General features: G+C 41.4%; 1 protein-coding gene across 1 annotated transcript in view; it reads right to left on the minus strand.

Moving 5' to 3' along the window:
- LOC111262878 (lipase 3) overlaps positions 1–7,576 on the minus strand; it is a 31,788-nt gene extending 24,212 nt beyond the window's left edge. Inside the window, exon 1 of the mRNA XM_022837479.2 lies at positions 7,316–7,576. The gene's annotated coding sequence lies outside the window, so the exon portion shown is untranslated. The remainder of the gene's footprint in view (positions 1–7,315) is intronic.
- Positions 7,577–8,044: the final 468 nt, after the last annotated feature.

Here is an 8,044-nt window from a genome sequence, read left to right on the forward strand (position 1 = left end):
TCAGGCTACAGCCATTTGGCTGTAGCTTGTGAGCAGACCGTGATCCGGAAGAGCTATCCTCAGATTGGCCCATCGTGCGACTCGTCTCAATCTACTACTTTATGTTACACGACTTTTCTTTCCCTATTCTCTTGACGCTGGCAGTAGTATAGCAAACTTCCTTGTCGTAACGTCTTCGCTGTCATTTTTAGCTCGCCGCGAATGATTCTTCAATAATACTTAAGGCTCTTGCCAGACAGTTGTTCGGGAGAGGAGTTCCAAAAATCTGAGCGTGCCATTCATAGTGCAAAAAGCGCCGACAACTCCTAGCGCACTACAACGTCTTAAGGAGCAGCAGGAGAATAGCCGAATTGCCTCAAACAATAGGATTGAATCTTTGATACAAAAAAAAGTGAATTTTCGCTTCCTCTATGCACATCGTATCGCCCGTTACGTTACTTAATGAAACCACATGCACGTTCATGCCGTGGTCAGTGATATTGTACCTGCCAAGGACCCTTAACGACACCGATCAGGATGTGCAATAAATATTGTAAGAAAACCCATCGAGTTTTGCGCTGCGAGATAGCTGTCTAATGTAATAGTTACTGGCAGTTGTGGCGTGACAACCCAAAATGTTTTTAGATGGTTGACCTAGCATCTACTAGCTAAGACAAGCTCTTACGACAGAATCAGATGGATGCCATGGTTTGATGTAACCGAAAACCCGCCATTTAACAGCTGGCTGGCCAGCCGACTAACTAGCAAACCAACGAAAATGGCCAGATGCGATTAGGACTACAAACACAATCGCGTACGTCAGTTCGGATTCATTCAGCTGACAAAAACCGACAACCTTAAGGTCAGCAGGCAGCTGGTTCAGTGGTGTCTGCCTGCTGCAATGCATCTTCAATGAGTCCTTTTCAACTAGGCCAATCACTAGTAACAGCCTCAGCGAATGCTGTTTTGCGACAACAACCTGCTACAAAACCCACCATTCAATCCAGCGCTGGCTAACACCCTGCAACGGTATCCTAACAAACGCCGTCCAACCACGGCGTAATCGACGTCCATAGCAAGTGCTATCCGACGATAAGGCCCTAACCAACAAACGTACTTTTACACCTGATGAGACTTGATTACACAGACAAGTCGGGCAGAGCCTGCATACAAAACATCCCTGTTTTTAAACTTATAGCCCACACCACCTCTGCCAGCGGTCATGTAGCCAATTGCAAAATCTGTTTAATTCAGCACCGTTCGAACCGTGCTCGCTCCCTAAGTTTCACAGTCCCATTTCCCAAGACTAACGGCCGAGACCAGCACGACTTCAGGAGGACTATTGGCGCTGCTAAACCCCAAAACAGACAAATTCCCGAAACTCGCTAAGTGCTGCACATCAACCATGTTTACTTTTTTCATCACAGTCCCCAAGCATGCTGACACACAGCTGGCACAACACGCTAAACTTATAACTTTTTACAATAATTATACGACGAGAGCGGGAACTGCTCTGTTTAATCGGATCGCAAGCGAAGAGCATATACCCGATTTTATGTCATCTACTAGACCTCAGCTGCCTCCCCAACCAAACTTCTAAATCGACGGTTTCTCTACTTTGCAACAAACGCATGCAACATAAATGGCATAGTATCACGTGCAGAGCAGGAAGCACCTGTTAGTCAGAAGCTGCTGTCTAATCTATTCTCTGGCCACCAACAGATACTTCACAGCCGACCTACGGTCGGCGCAACCAATGAGCAGTCAGCTCTATGTTTTCTGAACAATGACTAACACTTTTCGTTCATTTCTTTCTGAGCGATTTATAAGCGGGTTACCCGTCGAAAGTTTGGCTGATCACTCCACAAAGGCATTTTGAGCCAATTTCTAATTACTAGATATTATGAATAGATTTAAATAAGTAATGGCTCGAAGGAGCCGGGTTTCGCGGAACAACCGTATGAGAGAAGACAATTTTTTTTTGCGTTTTTAAGCCTGCAAAGAACGAGAGTTGTGACAGGATATAACAAAATCAGCTCACGACGTCCCTGTCCGGAAAAAGGCCTTTTCTCTTCAATCGAGTCGTTTTCTTTGATTAGTTGACCTTTATAACATTCTACATAGTTTTAGAAACCTAAAATAGAACATTTATTTTATATTTAATTTAACACTTGAAAAAGCCTTCTTTTCAAGAATAGGCTACATATCACAAGATTCAGCGGGCTGAATGCCGTCAGCTCATTATACTTTACAATTATAATTAAACAAGGCAAAGGACCGCTTCTCGTTGATAGTAGCAGATTGATACAGAAGATGCTTACTTTTGAAGCATAGTAGTAAAACAACTGTAGGAGAATACCGTGTCATTATTGTTCATGAGAAACCTACTTCCTTGCCTTCTGTATCCTTTTTATAAAGGACCATTAATTCTTGATTCCATAGATGTTTTTAACACTCTTAATTGATTATTGAGTTTCTGTTGAGTATAAGAAGGATTTATAGTCTAGCCTGAATGCTTGAACTTCTTCGTCCTAGAGATTCCTGGACGTTCAGATCCTCAATGATCATCATCGCCAATAAAACTATTTATATAAAGTATAGGCTGAACATTTATTTTTCCACTTAGTATCCCGATCGTCAATATTTCAAATGAAAAACATGATTTTCTAATCGAAACAGATACAATCATGGGTGTGCACTGTAAAACGCTTGCTCTCATTAATTGTTAGTTCACATTTGGACGAATTATTTCGCACTACTATCAAAAAAAAAACCTCACTCAATAGTTGTACAATAGCATATATAAGAATCACCAGAAACATAAGAGGATGTGGTGTCCTATATATATATATATATATTTATATATAATTTTCGGCAGCTGGGTTTGGGCCAATGAAAGACTACAATCAAAACCTCATTTTTGGGTCAACGAGTTTTTATGACTGAAACATAAAAGACCAAGAAACATTGATTTGTCAACTCTAGCACATAGCGTTAGAAATTTAAGTATACATGTCCAATATTAAGTATAAAAATTGTTAGTAAAATGCCCCTCTGGATGCCACGAATTAAAACAAGCTTTGTTTAGAGCAACTGCTTTGTCACGATTAGATCCTGCTGTTAAGATGTTCGCCTGATTCCTTGGGACGTTCACTCAATAAACCCGGGACCTTGTATATTGGAGCTTAGGTTCAAGACTGATTCCAACATAACCTCGAACAGAGGAAAAAACAAAAAATCAGACAAAAGAATCTCATTAATGGTTTGTTCTCTTCCATAAATATTCCTTGCTCTTATCATTCTATCTCTGGTACGTCTGTGCCACAGTTTGCTACCAGCCATTAATCGTTCTGACAATGGAACGGTCGGACGGTTACACGAAGTAGTCTAAATTCAAAACTGGTCCTATACAGACACATTTAGTGTCCGGCGCTAGTCGCCCGAAACAAGGCTTAGGGCAATAAAACCGGACGTAAGGATTCGTAAGTTTTCTATTGCGCTTTGAAGCACTCAGGTATCAAGTCCGAATGTACTTATTTGGCCGACATGTTGTTATTGTAACTTTATAACCTACTGCAGTTACGTACTTCTAACGTACGGTGGGTAGCTTTAAAGGGACAACGGAAGAAAAATGGCTCGAAATCTGGCTGGATGACGACATATCAGTGATACTAAACAGCAACTGTACAGGTGCACGAGTAGACGAGGGTGTGTATGTAAAGACAGATTAGAGGAAACAAGTAGCAACTGAATGGTAAAATAGGCGGTACATCATTTTGTGGTTTCGTATGATAATTCACAGTTATAAAGCTGTGATTTCAATTGACAGTACTTCGGCAGTACCAATCGAACCCCAGGATATGATTGCCTAACGATAGCAGCTCAATACTGGCTTAACACTGGGATATTAAATACGCTGCACCTAGGCCAATCACTCATTCCAGATTATTCTATGGCATTTGACAGTGGTCAGACCCGACTAAGGGTGTACTATATACACACGCAAATATCACTATAAATGGTGTACTTAGTCCGTATTTTTATATCTGTATACCGTGAGATAGGCGTGACCCCGATTGAAAAACATACATATGACGTTTATACGATATATTGACGTTATTATTACGAGTTTGCGATGTACCAAGTATGAAATAGCACTTGAAGTCTTAACAAACAAGACTCTCAGAAGAGCTGTTTTGTGTTAGCGAACCAGCTAAACTCTATTATATTATAAAAGTTGTCCCGATGATGGCTGAGGTAATAGAGAGAGGCTGATGCCATGAGTTGCTTAAGCGTAGGTTGCGTATTTAAATCTTAAAATCCACGCGAAAGCTCTTCTAGGAGATCGTCTTCGTTAAAAAGTGTTTATCTACGACCATGGTTTGAAATCGTCAGGCGCTCTCGGGCGTTCTAAGGGTCAGTCGAGGACGAAAGGCACGTATTGTACAAGGTCCAGTACTGCTTAAATTTATTGCACATTTATGTCCAAAACGCAGTGTCAAGTTATCATTGGTGACATCATTTAGTGACAAAAAAAAAGTTAAGAAATGCAATATACTGGGTCATGCCTATTTGCCTGTCTGTCTCTTTTCTCTCCACTAATCTACTGTATCATCATTTCCATCAGATATTAAGTCATAATGGAAAACAGATAATAGGATTGACAAGCTGAAATATTATTATTCGTTTGCGGTTATAGTATATGCGTTGCCGTACGCAAAATTTTTACGTATTATAATAAACATTATGTGAAATTGTGAATCCCATTAAAGTTTTAACTGTGCATATTTCCATTATAATTTTCAATTCGAAAGCCAATCTGACACTTATATGTGTCAACTGAATCTCAAGGTTATAACATAATAAACTAATTATAAACGCCCTAATTCGATTGAGTATTTTTCTAATCATATCTATGAGCTCTATATATTTTCGTTTCATATGGACGTTTCTTAATCGAGGGCTATTAACTCGCCTATCTTACACAGGCTACAGATACAAAAATACAGACGATGTACAGCATTTATAGTGATATTTGCATGTATTGTTAGATTTAAGAATCGTATATATATATATATATATATATATTCCACTTCCGTCATGTGAGCAGACCGCTGTTGGTTTCCATACGTCAAACAGCGATTTCGTCTTCAGTTACAGTGTCCATTGAACGTTTTGCGGGCAAGAGGTTATACCTAATGCTACTTCGCGCCAATCTAGCTTCAGTCGGCCGGATGAACTCTACGTGCACAACTGCTTTTTATGACTACGAAACAGCTTTTGCCTAGTTTAGCTCTCTATGTGTCTAAGCTCCCACCCTTTTCCTTCCCTCGTTCAGTATTTCTCACTGGGAACAACCCTAGGGGCATAACGTGAGGCAGACATTGGCAGCGACCCATTTGAAACAAGCGGACAAATGGGGCGCTCCTTGCGGGTAGGTACGTTTCCAGGTAAGATAGAGACTCCCCAATAAGAGAATTGCTAAGCGCATGTCCCAGATACACGCTACACAGAAGGAAAGGAGCAAGGACTTGTAAGGCTTAAAAGCGTCCCAAAGGACTAGGACAAGGGAAGAGGTGGCACTGAAAGTTGCTGCTGGCAGTACGCCAGCGCGAAAAGCCGAGATAGCAGTTTCTTCATCGTGAACCACTTGTACTTCAGTGCCCCCTAGGTTCCCCGCAGTCTCCTCCCTTTGCGTCACCAGCGGTAGCAGCAATAGCAGAACTAGAAGAAGAGCAAAATGGGACTGAGCAGGTTCAAGCCAAGATCCAGCATGATCGAGCATAGGACATCTAACATATAGTTCGATGCTGACCGTTTGCGTTAGAAAGGCGCTAAAAACGGAAAACGTAAAGTTTGTGCAGGGTATGGGGACAACTGGAGTGGAGTTGGAGGGTTGTTCTATAAAATGACGTGACAGATAGTGGACGGACTACGTCTAGTAAAACGAACAAGGACTAAAATATGAAATCACGTTTTAACAGCGTGCAATATAGGATCACGCAGTGCACGAGACGAAAGACGAGATACTGCATGATGGGAAACTATATAGGTCTGAGAAATTTATTGATAACTGGAGCCTATCAGGAAGGAATGATGGCAAGGAAAAACTTATCGTTACTGCTTCTTTCGGCATCAATATACTGCACTGAAAAAATGTACCTCGTGAAATTACCCTTGAACACTCCTTTGCTTTGTTATAAGTAACTTATAAATAATATTAGCTTGAAAATAAGTTCAGGCTCAAATACTGGCGCGGTGCTATCTTATATAAAACTCCTAGCTGCGACTCGCGTACATCAGTCGGCCGGGACACAAATGGTTTTACGAAACAGAAAACTTACATCAGTTATATACAATTGGCATGATACCCTCAAACGAGCTAAACAAGTTGCATACAGTAATGTGCGCCGGCTTTAATCGTTTAAAATCAGGGTCAAAACATCCTTTTTCCACTCTGCACCAATGGAATAACTATCCCAAACGTGTGATTACATCTTTGTATAATATGAATAGATGCGTGTTCACGCAAGCATATAATTCGAATTGTCCAGTTGGCGTTCGGCTAGCCATGGTCAACGCGATGCTTGCTTTCAGTTTTTACATATGTACATTTTTATTGGCAAGCCATAAATCCTGCACATAGGTCCTAAATTCGGTCACCTTTGAAAGAAACAATGCCTTATCGCGTGTGCTTGATTCGTGATGCCCTCTGCATACTGCATAGAGTATCGGGGTCATAATAAGTAAAACATTGGAAACGACGCCATGAATTTGAATATCATAACTAGTGTTAAGCGTTTTGTCAACCCCCCGACAAAAGTGTCTACGAAGAGGAAACGTAAATTATGTGGAAAGTAGTTTTCGACGCGTGTTTTAGGTTAGGCATGATACAAGCGATACCAGAACCTTTTATAGAAGGTACGTAGCCAATCAGGTGAAAGAAATACGCAGAACCTAAAGTTTCAATCTGTTGTCCTATTGTCCGGCTGAAATGGCTGGACGCACGTGAGAAGTTCGTCAATTCGGACAAAACAAATTAAATTCCTGGTTCGAGTCCGTAAGTGGGTACATTCACACGTAAAGGCAACATTACTACATAATTATAGCAGTTTACATCGCTTAAAAATACATAGCGAAACGTAACTTTATTTATTTATTTATCATTCCACCTCGCCAGGGTGATAATGATGAAACAATGGCGTTATTTACTCTACAGATTGCGGTACAGCTTATTCTTCATTTTATCTATTACTGTATAAATATTAAAGCTAATGTTTAGTGTAGATAGCCTACGTTCAAAATTAGGTTCGTCTTTAAATCAGACGTTACTTACCTATTTCATCTAACTTGGAAATTTTTTTTCCACTTGCCGTCGCAGCGGCGTACGCTAATGTTGTGTTCGACAATTCCTGACGTGCTTTTTTCACCACTGCGATCCCAGACTGTGAACTCCTATCATTGTCGATGGACGGGCTCACTAGTTGTCAAATCATCGAACTTCAAGCCAATTGGGATACATTGCCAGACTCGTTCATCCGTCCAGACTCGTCTTCGATACGTCCCTAGATAGTTCGCTCGGGAGTCAGGCAGTTTTTTCTACCCCGTTCGTTACCGCTTTCTCCTTTCTGTCTCGGCGAAGAACAGCGCACGCACGCACGCACGCACGCACTCACTCACAAACGCTCGCCTGTTGTAGCAGGGAAGAGCGAGCGCAGAGCAGCCGTGGTAAGCACTCATAACCATTACTGGGGTTTGTTTTGGCGTCAGCGTCGCTATCCGTAGCGCCGTACACGGCGCACTGTCGCCACTAGCGGTCGAAGCATTAGCGGGAAGAGTTTCAATGACAAGGGTACTGTTGATTGATGTTAGTTGTAGCTTGACGGATTCAGCATAGTAACAAAATACAACGATCAGAAAACGTTTCTGTAGCACCGATTCTATCGTTATATGTATCTGGCTCTCACTTCGGATGTCCCAAGGTGGAAAGATGCGGATAGATGTAATGGGTGACGATGTACTGGACCGATCCAGTTCTGTAACCTTGAGGTAGAATCAGTTCAAC

Source organism: Varroa jacobsoni, unplaced genomic scaffold, assembly GCF_002532875.2.
Source record: "Varroa jacobsoni isolate VJ856 unplaced genomic scaffold, vjacob_1.0 scaffold_711, whole genome shotgun sequence".
NCBI classification, from domain to species: domain Eukaryota; kingdom Metazoa; phylum Arthropoda; class Arachnida; order Mesostigmata; family Varroidae; genus Varroa; species Varroa jacobsoni.